We start from the raw sequence: 14,035 nt of genomic DNA, 5'->3' as shown, positions 1-14,035 counted from the left end.
GCGTATGGTGGATGGTGGAGGGCCGGCAATGCTGGAGCGCGAAACAGCGTCAGAACCACCGTGACCAAAGAGACTTGAACGCGCAACTTTCGGATTCCCAACTAAACACACTAACCACTGCGCCACGCTGACCTGTGGGAAAAGTGGTTGGTAAATAACTAGTGAACTTGCGAACTGACGGTTCAACTTTGGTTTTGTTTGTCGCGTACTCGAGATAGACGGGAATGCCCTTGCTACTAAAATTTGCACAATTATTAAACACAAACAACTGCTGCCTGTAACGATCGCCATTGCGATAATGGGAACAGCGCTATGTTTTTGCTACAATTCACAACCGCAAGAAAAAAAATCAAGTGGACTGAGGAGCAGGTACAGTTTACTGGCAGTTACTGTCAAGTTTAGTATCCGTTTCTCGCTCGTTCCAAAGGGCGACGTCTTCTGAGAGAGATAGAGAGAGATAAATAGAGAGGAAACGCAGGGAGGTTAACCAAGTTTGGCTCGGTTGGCTACCCTACACTTGGGGTGGGGAAAGAGAGAATAATAGAAAGGAAAGAGATAGAAAAGAAGAGGAGTAAGAAAGAGAAGAATGAATAGTCAGCTCGAGACTAGACAGCATGGTGTCACACTGTTCTTTCACAAGCGGTCGTGAAGTCTGGTGGTCCTTATAGAAGTGCAAGAGGGCTTTCGTTGCTTTGCGTGTATGGGAGACCGTCGGCCAAGGTCCCAGGATCTTCTCTTCTGTAAGCGGCCGTAAATCCAGCTGACGGAGCTTGGCTTCCATAATACGTCGTTCAGACTGGTATGCTGGGCAATGTCATAGAATGTGCTCAAGCGTTTCCTCGCTGGCAAATGTTGCATGCTGAAGTGCTCACCATTCCAAGGAGACGAGAGTACGCATTCGTAAATGCCACGCCCAACCTCATGCGACACAGTAAAGTTTCAGCGCATCGTGGGAGCCCTGATGGCAAACCAAGTTGCAAGTTTGGGTCGATCGAATACAGGTGCGTGTTGGAGAAACCCGGTGTATTCCATTGTAGGAGAGTTATACGGCGAGAAAGTGATTGTAGTCGCCTTGCAGCGTCCGTTCTCAAGAGTGGTATGGGCGTACGCAGGTCTTGGTCATGAGCCGATCGAGCAGCTTCATCCGCGCGGTCATTGCCGACAATTCCGCAATGACTCGGCAACCACTGAAATACAATATCGTGACCTTCCTTGAGCGCTTCGCGGTAGTCGTGTCTTATCTGATATACTAATTGTCCGTGCAACCTGTGCTGCATAACAAACCGTAGTGTCTGTAAGGCTGACCTCGAGTTGCAAAAGATGGCCCACTAGTTAGGTGGCTGTCGAGGAATATACTTTACTGCACCTTGAAGCGCTGCGAGCTCTGCTGCTGTCGACGTAGTGGTGTGAGAGAACTTGTATCGAAGCAACACATTATCAGATGGAACAACCACTGCTCCTGTAGAGCTGTTTGAATTAGTGGAGCCATCGGTGTAAACATGTAAGCGGTCGAAGTACCTTTCGTCCAGCAAACGCAAAGTCAATTGATTCAGGGCTAGCGGTGACATGCATGCCTTCTTAACGATTCCAGGAACTGATAAGCACGCGTCAGCTTGACGTAGACTCCATAACGCAGCTGTTGGATGCGTCGCAAGTTTGAAGCCAGATGGTAATATGTCCTGATGTTTTGTCACAATACCATAGAACGAAGAATGGGGCCTCCGCGCTGTCAAAGACGCTAAATGATGTGACGGTAGCCGTGATAAATGCCGAATGTGCGCCCTCAGCGTCTCGACAATGATATGCGTTGTGATCGGCTGTTCTTGTGCGATAACAATAGTTGCCCCTGTCGAAGAGCATCTTGGAAGGCCAAGACGGAGGTCTTGTACGCTCTGTAGTGCACGAATGTTAGTCTTGCACGTGTTGGACAGGACAGGAACGCTGTACCGGAGAAGCGCGAAGCTCCCTTCCCTAGGCCCTGCTCAATTGTTTCTTTCGAGTGTTTTGGAATGTACGCAGCGGGAGGGATGTAATTTACAGCTGGCTGTCTTCTGCGCATCGTCAGCGCCACTGGCCAGGAATGCGGTCGTAAGGTCGGGTGTTGCAGATGCCTGGGACATGCGCAACTGCGTGCAGTCCGGCGCTCTCGGTAGTGCTGGTCGCAACCAGAAGACGTGTCGGCGCTAGTGACGTTTCGTCGCGCCGACGGCAACGTTGCTGTTGCGGGACCGGTACTGAGGTGAAGTCGAGCCGGACAGTGCAGCAGTGTCGACCGGCGGCGGTGTCTTGGTGCTCGGACATTATGAAGGGACATGTGTTGCGTTTTTTTTTGTTAGAGCTTGTGTAGCTGATCTCTTTGTTTTCGGAATATGGTTTGAATTAAGGTTGGGGGGATGTGGGGGTGCTGACACCCCCTGTAAAGTTGTTTGCGCCGCTTGGCGCACGTGTCTCGCCCAAAAGCCGCAATTCAAGTTACAACCGCTGGGCGATAGATAGCGTTGTGTTCGCGTTGAGTACCACTATCATCATCATCATGGATGTTACAGTGGTGTTGCGCCGGCGGTGACTCCTGGCGGGAGGCAAGCCTTGGTGGCGGGCGAAAGGAGTCTCTTCTGCGCGTGGCAGTTGCCGCGAACGGTGGTCTCTAGCGTGGGTCCACGGCGCATGGCACCGCGAGCCGCACGCCGGGGGCCCTCGTGGTAAGTCAAGCGTTGGCGACGTCGCCTTCGTGCATGGATGGGCCCCATGATTTTCCGGCGACGAACTTGCATACATTCTCAATGCCAATAAGCTTTTTCTTCAGGTATGTGACAAGCGGGCTCCAGGTTAGGTGACGATCTACGATGACACCTAAGAATTTATGACTGTTCTTATATGCGATTGCTCTACCATCGATGCACAATAGGTAAAAAGACATCGGTTTGCGTGTAAACGCCACTGCTGCGCATTTTTCTGTGGCGATAGTCAAACCTAACTGGCGAAGGTATGCCGATGTCATTGTTGCCGTTTTCTGTATCCTTGCGCGCACTTGAGGCCGTGTCACGCCGGACGCCCAAATGCAGATATCATCAGCGTAGAGAGATATATAAGCCGTCTGTGGCAGCGTTTTGGTGAGCCCCACCAGAACCAGGTTGAAAAGAGTCGGACTCAAAACGCCGCCTTGTGGCACCCCACGACTTGTGAAATGCTTATTCGTAGGCCCATCTTCAGTTAGAACGAACATGGATCTCTTTGTGAGGTAGCTTCTTACCCATCGAAAGACACGACCTCTAAGTTCAGCTGCTTCAAGAGCATTGAGAACAGCCTCATGTGTCACGTTGTCATAGGCACTTTTCACGTCTAAGAACAGAGCTACCGAGAGCCGCTTCTTAGCTTTCTGTTGCTGAACCGAGGTCACTAAGTCAATGACGCTATCAATTGAGGACCGACCTCGTCGAAAGCCAGTCATAGCATCAGGATAGATGTTGTAAAGTTCCAGGTTCCATTCCATGCGTGTAAGCAGCATCCTCTCCAAGAAAAAAAAATACAGCGCCAAATAGACCAGCTGCAGAATCAAAGATGGAAAAACTTTTTTGAGTCATTAGACCCACGCAAGCAATTGTCTCATGTATGGGGAACTCTACAGGGTCTTAGCTCAGGCGCCATGCAACGTCATTCCTTCAAGGCTTTCGCCCTTCGTCTCAACCGCCGCGAAATTGACGTTGCAGAGGATTTTCGCGCGAACATCACCGGCGGGACAGTCCTATTCTTCGATGTGCTTTTGAGCGATATCCCCGGTCCACGAGATATAAGTATGGATGCTCAGTTTTCTATGGAAGAGCTAGAAGCTGCACTAACACTGTGTAGGCGTTCTTCTTCACCAGGGCCCGATGGGATAACGTATACGGCTCTGCGTCACTTAGGCCAAGCAGCTAGACGACAACTGCGACATTTATTTAATCGGGCATGGGAAGATGACATCGTACCTCAAGAATGGAAACGAAGCTGTCTTGTTCCACTTCTAAAAGCAGGGAAGTCCCCTCTGGTGCTGACATCATACCGGCCTGTAGCTCTCACCAGCTGCGTTGGGAAACTCATGAAGCGCATGATTCTCACGCGCCTGGAATGGTTCCTTGAACGGCACAACATTTACCCCGACTACATAGCGGGATTTCGACAAGGCCGTTCGTTCATCAACTGACAACATCATCGATTGGGTGTCATCAGTAGAACAGCAGAAATTTAGGAAACGACTAGCACTTGCGCTCTTTCTTGATGTGAAAGGTGCATATGACAACGTTTCCCATCAAGCTATACTAGACACACTGCTGTTAATTGAACTGGGAGGGCGAATGTTTTGATGGATCAGAAGCTACCTGACAAGAAGATCCTTTTTTGTATATACTGAAGATGGCCCGACCTCAGACCACTACACATGCCGTGGCGTCCCGCAAGGTGGTGTTTTAAGCCCAGTTCTTTTCAATCTTGCCTTATTTGGCCTGGCGGAAGCTCTTCCTGAAACAGTCAGTGTTTTAATATACGCTGATGACATCTGTGTCTGGGCATCTGAATTGACACGCCTACAAGTTCGAACAAGGATACAGAGGGCAGCGTCGCAAGCATCTGACTATCTTCGCACGCAAGGCCTAACAGTCTAAACAGAAAAATGTGCACTGGTAGCCTTCACGCGCAAGGTGATGACAAGTTACCCGATCAGCATTAATGGCCAGCCCATCTCTTACAAGCGTAGCCATCGTTTTCTAGGTGACGTTGTTGACCGTGACCTCTCCTGGAGCCCTCATGTCACTAGCTTGAAAGCGAAACTGGTACCTATTGTACACGTCCTGAAAGTCATCGCTGGAAAAAGATGGGGTCCGTCATTGAGTTCCATGCTACTGCTTTACCAAGCACTTTTTATTGGTGTACTGCGCTACAGTTCTCCTCTGCTTTCTAAAACTTGCAAGACAAACATTCAAGCACTTCAGAGCGTGCAAGCACAGGCACTACGTGTTTGTCTCGGCCTACCACGAACTACCTCAACCGCTGGAACACTGATATTGGCTCGGGATCATCCGGTTACTACTTACGTAACAACCAACGTGCTGAGAGCACATATTCGGCACATTTCACGGATGGTATCGAGCCACTTGACATTTCTGCCAGAACAACGGCCGCAGGCGTCGTTCTCTATGGTCGTCAGCTCCCACCGCGCTTTGCTACCATCCGGTTTTATACCCTTGGCGCGCTCACCGTCCACCTTGTGGAGCCTACGACAACCCGACGTGCGCCTTTCCGTCCCAGGAATAAGAAATAGAAAAAAATCCTTTCTGCCTTAGGCTTGAAGCAAGCGACTCTGGACTGTTTACACACTTTACACGCTAACAGAATCCACGTATACACGGATGGATCTACCACCCAGACTAGCTCCACCGGTGCCACCGTCATTCCATCGCGACACATCAACATCACTTACAAACTTTGTCACGTGAGCACATCGACTGGTTCGGAAATGGTTGCCCTGCGAGGTGCCATCGATTATATCAAGCAACAAACGGCTAATCGATGGGCAGTATTCTGTGACTCCAAGGCCGCTCTACAATGTATTTCGTCTGCACTTCGTCGCGGGTCCTACGAACAACTGGTATGGGAGATCAGAGAAATGCTGCACTATGCGACCGAACACGGGCACAACGTTGTGTTCCAGTGGATACCAAGTCATTGCGGTATCTCCGGCAATGACCTCGCCGATGAAGCAGCCAGACATGCACACGTACAAGCAAACCGTGTGTCCGTACCTTTACCTAGAATTAACTCGGCTAGATACCTAAGTAAGCAGGCGCAGGACATGACACTCCAGAAGTGGCAGTCATCACAGTTCGCACATCATCGACTATATTCTCTCGATCCATCTCTACGACTGCGGCTACCGTCTGGTCTTTCTAGGGAGGAAGGTACAGTGTTGTGCCGTCTGCGTCTGGGCGTCGCCTTCACCAATGCCTACTCATTTAAGATAGGGATAGCCGACAGCGCGAAGTGTAACGACTGCGCCGTCGATGAGACTATTGAACACATCTTATGTTACTGCCCGTCATACACAAACAAGAGGCTCCAACTGCGCAGTGTTTTAAATTAACTGGACAAAAGTGATTTCAGTGACGAGAAAGTATTGGGACCATGGCACTGCCCATCCAATTTCCGAAAGGCAACGAAAGCACTGTTGCATTTTCTCAAAGACACCGGCCTGTTTCATCGTTTGTGATGGTGAAACTGTTACGCGTTGGCCCAGTCAGTGACCTTTTATCTCCTCTATAACTTTCCTTCCACTCTCCCTTTCCCCAGTGCAGGGTAGCCTACCGAGGCTCAGCCCTGGTTAACCTCCCTGCCTTTCTCCTTGTGTTCTCTCTCTATCTCTCTCCATGACCTTGCCGACGCAGCTTGCAAGTGCTATGGGCCGGTATGACGCCAAATCCAATGAAGACTTTCCAGGCTTCAACAAAGGCACCAGGCGACTGAACTTCCACTCATCAGGCACCATTCCATCATGCGAAGACTTATTGAAAATGTCCAGGAGACAGCGCTGGGCCTGCGGGCCTAGGTGACGTAGGGCAACATAGGTCACTCCATCCGGACCTGGGGACGATGAGCGTCTGCATGTGTTCAATGCCGCATGAAGTTCTTCCATAGTGAATGCATCCTTCATTTGCTGATCTCGTGCGACTGGAAAGTCCTGTGGCAATAGATCGATCGGTATAGAGATGTCGCCTGCTATCATGTTTGCACCGGTCACATACCTTCGTCATTCATTCACATACTGTAATACCAAATTTGGTATACGTGACGCTAGCGAAACGGCCGTGAGCGCATCATGAGCGTGGCATGTAGTTATGTTGTTACATGACACGCATTTCATGATTTTGATGTTAGGGTCTATCGCTTGTGTTCACCACGCAATCATGCAATACCATATACAAGTTTTGCAACATGCCACGCGAATGAAACCGCCGCAAGAGCTGCAGGACCATGGAATTTAAATCATGACAAGCATGACATACATGTCATGATTTTCGTGGTATGACTAGTCAAATATGTTTTTATCAAAAATGGTTTGTTATCTCGAAGCATTGAAACAGTTCAATTGTATTGTCTTGGTGTCCTTTCTTAGGGCGTTATTCTTGAAATACATCTTGTGTGTTGTATCTATGGCTAATTGTGTAATGTTGCGACCCATGCCCGCCTCATCTTACGAAATGCCTTGCACTGATGTAGGCGAAGTTTAAATAAACAAATATTGGCCGCAAAGAAAGAAGAAAAGAAAAATACTTTCCTGTCAACTCCACAGTTTACGAATTTAGGTCGCATGTAGTGAAAAACGATGCTCTTTTTGGTGATGATAATCATTCCTGTAACAATAAAAAGCAGGTGAAATGCAATCTGATCAGTATTTTATTTGTCATTGTTGTCATGTACGTATGAAAAAAAAAGAAAGCGCTAGCACGATAAATGGCACAAAATATTTGCAGGTCATCAAAACTCGGTGCGTATTGATCTTGATATCTTCATTTTGAAACAATTCTCGTGGTTTTAGCGTTTGCCATTATATTTCTAGATTGTTTTGAAACGCTCGTAGTATACCAATAATCTCCGAATTTCAAAACAGTTTATTGAAAACGGCTGCTTTTAATTTTTAAAGACCTTTCTCTGACAGAAATCGACCCTTTGTGTACCATTCTGCATTTAAAAAATTGCAATTTTTTAGTTGCCAACAAGTTTTAATGTTTCACATGGAACTAGCTCAGCTAAATAATAAGATCTCACAGACGACGGTGCCAAGGAATGTATAAGCGATCTTATTAGTAGGAATTGTAAGGTAAATGCGAAGAAAGACGTTTATCAACTTGCTATCCTGGTTTCTGCAACGAGGGCACACTGATCACTACTTGTGTATGCGCGAGTCCGCCACTATACGTATTATTTCTGTTCATATGTGATCATTCTACACTCTTAATCAGCTTCTGGTTAAATTATGACTATATCCGGGTCAACTATATACAACGCAACCTGCTAGCAACACAAGGCACTTTCAATGACAAAGGCACTTGGCTTGTTTAAATCATCGTTAGCACACCCATTCTTTAACCTGCGTTAGCGGCTGACACACTCCATCGAGCTGGTCTCCCTTCACAGTTGCTATTATGTACCGGATGACGTAATATATTCGCGGTCTGAGCAGGCGCACACTCAGGTGTTGCATAAGGTATTACGCAGCCGATCGGATGTGTCTAAGACCCGAACAGAGGAGGTTGAAAGGAAGTATGGCTATAGCACAACGACAAAAATAATGACTCGCTCATCGATCAAAGAAAAACGGCTGTACCGCGGCAGCTTGAATAAACTAGAAAAAAAGTGGGAAGCCGGAAGTACGGTCGTTAGAGAAACAGGAGGTCCGGGCATGCTTTTCATGCACGACCCGCTTCTTGCTTGTAGTTCATAAAGAGTGGCAGGCGTACGAAATAAAGCAAATATCAACAAGGGCCACGGGTATCTAGAACGAAACGAAACCAACGGCGATTACACGAACGCGTGCACGTAGTTTATGCAAATCACCGGGCGTCTCGCTTGATACGTGCGGTTACATATTTATCGGGGCCAACACATGACGGCGAGATGTTCCGTCTTGCCTACACGTCTGCTCGAAAGGCCGCCTTCATGTGCGGACGCGCAGCACAAGGTGTCTGGCCGCTTCCCTCGGTGGAGATTATTATTGTGCAGCTCGGTCATCATGATCATAATCTAATCATTGTTATTGGACTGGTCCCCGTGTCATATTACGGCCTGTTAACCCATTAATTTCTTAGCGCTAATTGCCATAAGCAAGCAAAGGACAAGCAACAGGGCGCCAACTCAACGTTTATTGAGCTGACAGGCACATAGACTATATAGAAACTTTTTGCCCCGCTTGGCACAGGAAAAAAAAAACAACACACTGAAAGCTCATTGCAATTTCCGTTTGACCCAGTCTAAGGTGCACTTGAAGGACGTTTTAGTATGCTTCGCAGAGAAAAAGAAGAAGAGGTAAGAAAGAACTGTCTCGTCAATCCACCTATTTTCACAGTAAACAGTCGATAGTTAGCGCTCTCAACAAGTCCCTTCTAAGTAGCTCAACTCCCTTTACGTCGACTTACGCTAAGCGGTCGTATAGTGTTTATGGTCTGCAATGCAGTTTGAACAGACTCGCCCAGCAGAGTGTACTAATGATGACGACCCATCTCGGTAACATTATCTTCACAGAGGTACATCACGAAATCCCGTTTCATACAGCACACTCGAACAGGCCGTGTTCCGACTCTTGGAGAGCCGATCAGACGAAAAAGCATGCCGGCAGAGTGGTATGTATACATCCTCCGCGCACTCCTTGAGAAAGAAAAAAAATTAACAAAGAAAGGCAGGGCGGGGCGAAGGGTGCGGGGTTTGCAACGCATTTTTGTCAAACTACAACGATGAGAGCAGCTCACCGGCTTCCTCAACGCAGCGGGCAGATCCAGCAAGAGGCCAAGTTCTCCCTTCCAACCACCTGCCAAGCCCCACAATCATCTACCTGTCATTAGCGTTTGTTGGTTCGCTGTTCTTCCAGTTCACCTCTGAAGGTATACGTGAAGCAGAAAGCACTGAAAAAAGGGGGAGGGGGTACATGATGGGGTATGACAGGTGTGGGGGGGGGGTGAAGGGGGGTGTACCGAACAAAGCCTCTTCATAACCGGCTTCGCTCCAGTGCCACGAGAGCGCCCCTCTCGTGGCGAGTGAAACAAACGGTCGTTGTGCCTCACGCCATGCCGCCCGCGAAGTCCCTCAAGGACGCTATTTCGACGTAGACGAGCGAGCCGCGCGGGACGACGTGGTCGCTTGTGGGGCAACGCACGGAGAGGTGTGTGCGAGCGTGTTGTGACTACGTGCACGACCGGAGACGGGAGGTGTGACCGGGCACCCCGTGACGTGGATTATCGATTCCCCGAGGAGACCGTCGATAGAAGGTGCGTACCGTTTCTTGTCGCGGGATTTTCTGCCGCCGCATTTTGAATGTCCTGTCGCCTCTCCACCGGTGTATGGTTGTCTGGATTTCGCCAGAACTGGCTATCACATTCGTCTGCTATTCGCGCGTGAGGAGCGTCTGTTGGCAACAGCTTGCTGGTATCTAGTAAACGCCATTTTTAGCGTTAATCCAGGGACGATGTTTCATACTCGCTGTGACATATCCCTTCGGATATAACCCACCCTTGCGGTGGCTCAACCGTGTCGTTGAGTTGCTCTAACGCGTGGGCGCTGGTTCGGAGAGAGACCGAAACAGCCTGCCGCGTTTCAATGCTCGTCTACTTGGTTTTAGGTGCGCGGTAAAAAAAAAAAAACTCCATGTTGTCAACTATCATCTGGAGACCACAATCGCAGCTGTTTCCCGATTGTGTCATGGCTTCGGCACGTGAAACGACACATTTCGGTTTTCTTCTCATAACGTTTTAACCGACAACCGGTTCGTACCACACGTGCTGAGACTCTTTTCCACTGGCATGGTCCTATTTCGGTGATAGCAGTTCTTGGCATCGGAGCGGAGGCTACAAAGTCAAATTGGGTGAGTTCTACCGCCAGTGAAGGTAGTTCCGCAATATCGCTCGTATTTTCTTCGTGAAACATAAAAATTCCTCCATTTTCTACGTAGAGCTATTTGAAACAGGACGCAGCTCACATCTGTAAAATATTCGTATTTCTTTTAATTTATCTGTTGTGACTTCGCATTTTTGCACGCGTAAAAAAGTCTCGCCTTTTAACGTGCAACTCAAACGCTAAGCGGCGTGTGCGTCTACATAAAACGCTGATGGTGCGCCCCCGTCACTTTCCACAGCGTTACGACACGCGCGCTAAAACACACGACCTCGCATAGTGCTACACGTGCAGAAACTCCGCCACGGTCTTCCAGTCATGGCGCTGACGCGGCCAGCAACTGCGGTAGACTCCTCTTAGGGGGGGGGGGGGAGGGGGCGTCTCACCGGTCCTCCAGGACCAAATAAAGTTAATTTCACTTCCGCCTCCGTAGCCACCAAGAAAAGTTGTTGCCCAGTATAGCCTTGTCGCTTGCATTATAAGGGAACGCTTCGTACCGGTATAGAGTATGCTTATTTAGATATATGGCTTCATAAACGGATGCCATAGCTGTTCCTGCCGGGGTAATGGTGCCAAGACAAGAACTTCTGGGTGCCAAGACAAGAACTTACAGATACACTAGATAGACTGAATGATTGCCCTTTGCCGGGACAAAGGATTCTGGGTCATCGACCGAATGCAACCTCAGCCCAGAAAGCTTTGAAAGCGTTACTACGCTTTTTTTTTTACTTTTTTTCGGACAACTGGTCTGAGCAACATACCTTAAGCAGTGTCTTATTTTAGATTTCCCTTTATTTTCTCGTCTATTGCAGTCCCTTTTTTAAAACCACCTCTTTCCTATCATCTTTCACTCCCCTTTTCCACTTCCCCAGCGCAGGTTAGGCAGCAGGTTTAAGAACTGGCTAATCTCCCTGCCCTTCCGGGCTGTGTTCTGCGAATCTATAGGCATCCCTTCAGAGCTTGCAATCCGCTTTATGACAAAGGGCGCATGAACAACTAGTAAATGAAATGAGAGAAGTGCTTCACGAAGTTTTATCGACAGGACATGACGTAATGTTCCAGTGCTTACCAGGACATTGTAGCATTGTTGGTAACGACCTTGCAGATGATGCTGCCCCATCCGCCCACGAGGACGCACAGGCAATTCAAATACCCTTGTCGAAAACCAACGCCGCAAGGGGCCTTCGATACCCCAGTGTTGGGAACCACTACCTACATAGATTGGTTCCAGCGAGAAAGCTTTAAGTTCCATCGGACCTCTTTCACCGGGATGCACCTTCACTGTGCCGCCTGTGGTTAGGGGTAGCTTTCACGAAGGCGTACTCTTTTCGCATAGGAATGGCGGATAGCTCTAGATGTGAGTCGTGCGATAGTGACTAGACAATAGAACATCTACTGCGTTCATGTGATCGCTTCGCGAGCAAACGCAACGTGCTACGCGAAAAGTTACAAGAATAGATAACAGACCTTTTTCCGAAAAGAAGGTCCTCGGTTCATGGCTCTACGCGTCGCAGGCCAGCAAAGCAACGAGGGCATTGCTAGGTTTTCTAAAGTCGACCGGACTAAGTGGCTGTTTATAAGCGTGCAATAGACACAGTCACATGTACCCACACGGTGCCCTTCACCTCCCCTCTCTTGGTTCCCTTTTAATCCCCTCACCCCTTCCCCAAGTGCAGGGTAGCAAACTGGACGTGCATCTGGTTGACCTCCCTTCCTTTCATTCCTCCTCCTCCCTGTCCTTCTGCTTATTTCTTCCTTCACAGTTTTTATTTATCAACAAACAGTTGTGTGGCAATGCTGAGACACACTATAGGCTGTCACTAGCTCGTCACAGACAGGTTCTCTGCGCTGGGTACCTGAAGATGGCGGCCACCGTAGTATTTTATCGCATTTGAGAATGCCAGTGCAAGGGATGACAGAGAGTCATTCACCCCTCGCATTATTTTGTGTTATATATCCCTTACTCACATCTGTTTGCCAGCCACGTCAAGGGGCAACGCAAAGATTTGGAACATGATCCGGTACTAATCCGATGCCATTGTTTCTTGCTCCACACGGTCGTGCAAGAGGTTACCATAAAGAGTTAACGCAGCATCTCAGCTAGCTAATACCTAAAGAAGGCAACCACAGCGACGTCAATACAAGTTGTGTACTGCGAAAGGCTTCCCTTTATTGACAGCTCCACGATTTAAGCCGAGCGCTTTAGTCCTTACAGAGCGAACCTAAAACTGTGATTATCACGAACCAGCATGGCCACCGTTCATCCTCCCCTTTATCTTTTGATTAGCCCGCCGAGCACGTGTGCCGCCTTGTCCGCCGTTGAAGCTGACAGGCGAGGAGGGTATGAGTGCAGGAAGAGAAAGAAAGAGATAGAGCGAGGGAGAAAAATTATTGACACGGCGGGATTGAAACTCACGATCAGAAGGCGAGCATTGTAGCCACTCAGATATCCAGGCACGCTAGCTGAGCCCAACGTAGCCTTGCACAGTGTAACAAGTAGGACTCGCTCTCTGGATTTAGTGCCGACCGGTTGTGCCCAGTCGGCACGCAATTTGATTGATTGATACGTGGGGTTTAACGTCCCAAAACCACCATTTGATTATGAGAGATGCCGTATTGGAGGGCTCCAGAAATTTCGACCACCTGGGGTTCTTTAACGTGCACCCAAATTTGAGCACACAGGCCTACAACACTTCCGCCTCTATCGGAAATGCAGCCGCCGCAGCATGCAGATTCAATACCGCGACCTGTGGGTCAGCAGCCGAGTACCTTAGCCACTAGACCATGCACCGCGGCGGGGCTCGGCACAAAATTTACGGGGCTCACTTTTCTCTTCTTCTTTTAAAAAAGATCACATAACTGTAACAAGTATGTGAGAAAGACAAGTGATGGAGAGGAGGAAAAGGTATGCGTAAAGAGCATCACAGAAAGGAATAGAAAAGACCAAAGAAAGAGAGAGAAATATATATATATATAGAAGCAGAGATGGAAGAAAATGCAAAAAAGTGGGAGGGGACAAAAAGGATACAAGCTGCTAGAAACAAATAAAGAATAGATACAAGGCGCAGTGACAAGTAAAAAGAAACGGGAATCCAGAGAGCAAAAAAGGCTGCCCAGCTTCCTTCAGTTCTTCGCACCACTAATGCGAAGCTGTTTGGCATTTATTATTATCATCATTATTTACGTTATTATTTATTTATTATTTTGCTTCGTAAGAACACTCCACCATTAAGCGGCCACAACACCTATAAATGTCCGGTGTAAAGGCAGGCTCAATTTTTTTCTTGCGAGTAATTCTGAGTAATTTTTACGAGTAATTACGAGTAATTCTCATTGTAATCGCACTGCAATATGCACCTTCTCGATAAAGGCTCTTGGGGTGCCACCGTAATTTCCTCTAGGTTTG

General features: G+C 48.3%; 1 protein-coding gene across 1 annotated transcript in view; it reads left to right on the top strand.

The window, feature by feature from the left end:
• Nucleotides 1-9,873: 9,873 nt before the first annotated feature.
• Nucleotides 9,874-14,035, top strand: part of Tdh (L-threonine dehydrogenase) — an 87,301-nt gene continuing 83,139 nt past the window's right edge. The window contains exon 1 of the mRNA XM_037415110.2: nucleotides 9,874-10,007. The gene's annotated coding sequence lies outside the window, so the exon portion shown is untranslated. The remainder of the gene's footprint in view (nucleotides 10,008-14,035) is intronic.

Source organism: Rhipicephalus microplus, chromosome 9, assembly GCF_043290135.1.
Source record: "Rhipicephalus microplus isolate Deutch F79 chromosome 9, USDA_Rmic, whole genome shotgun sequence".
Taxonomy (NCBI): Eukaryota; Metazoa; Arthropoda; class Arachnida; order Ixodida; family Ixodidae; genus Rhipicephalus; species Rhipicephalus microplus.
Note: the sequence above shows the minus strand (reverse complement) of the source record. Positions and strands in the feature narration are given on the sequence as shown.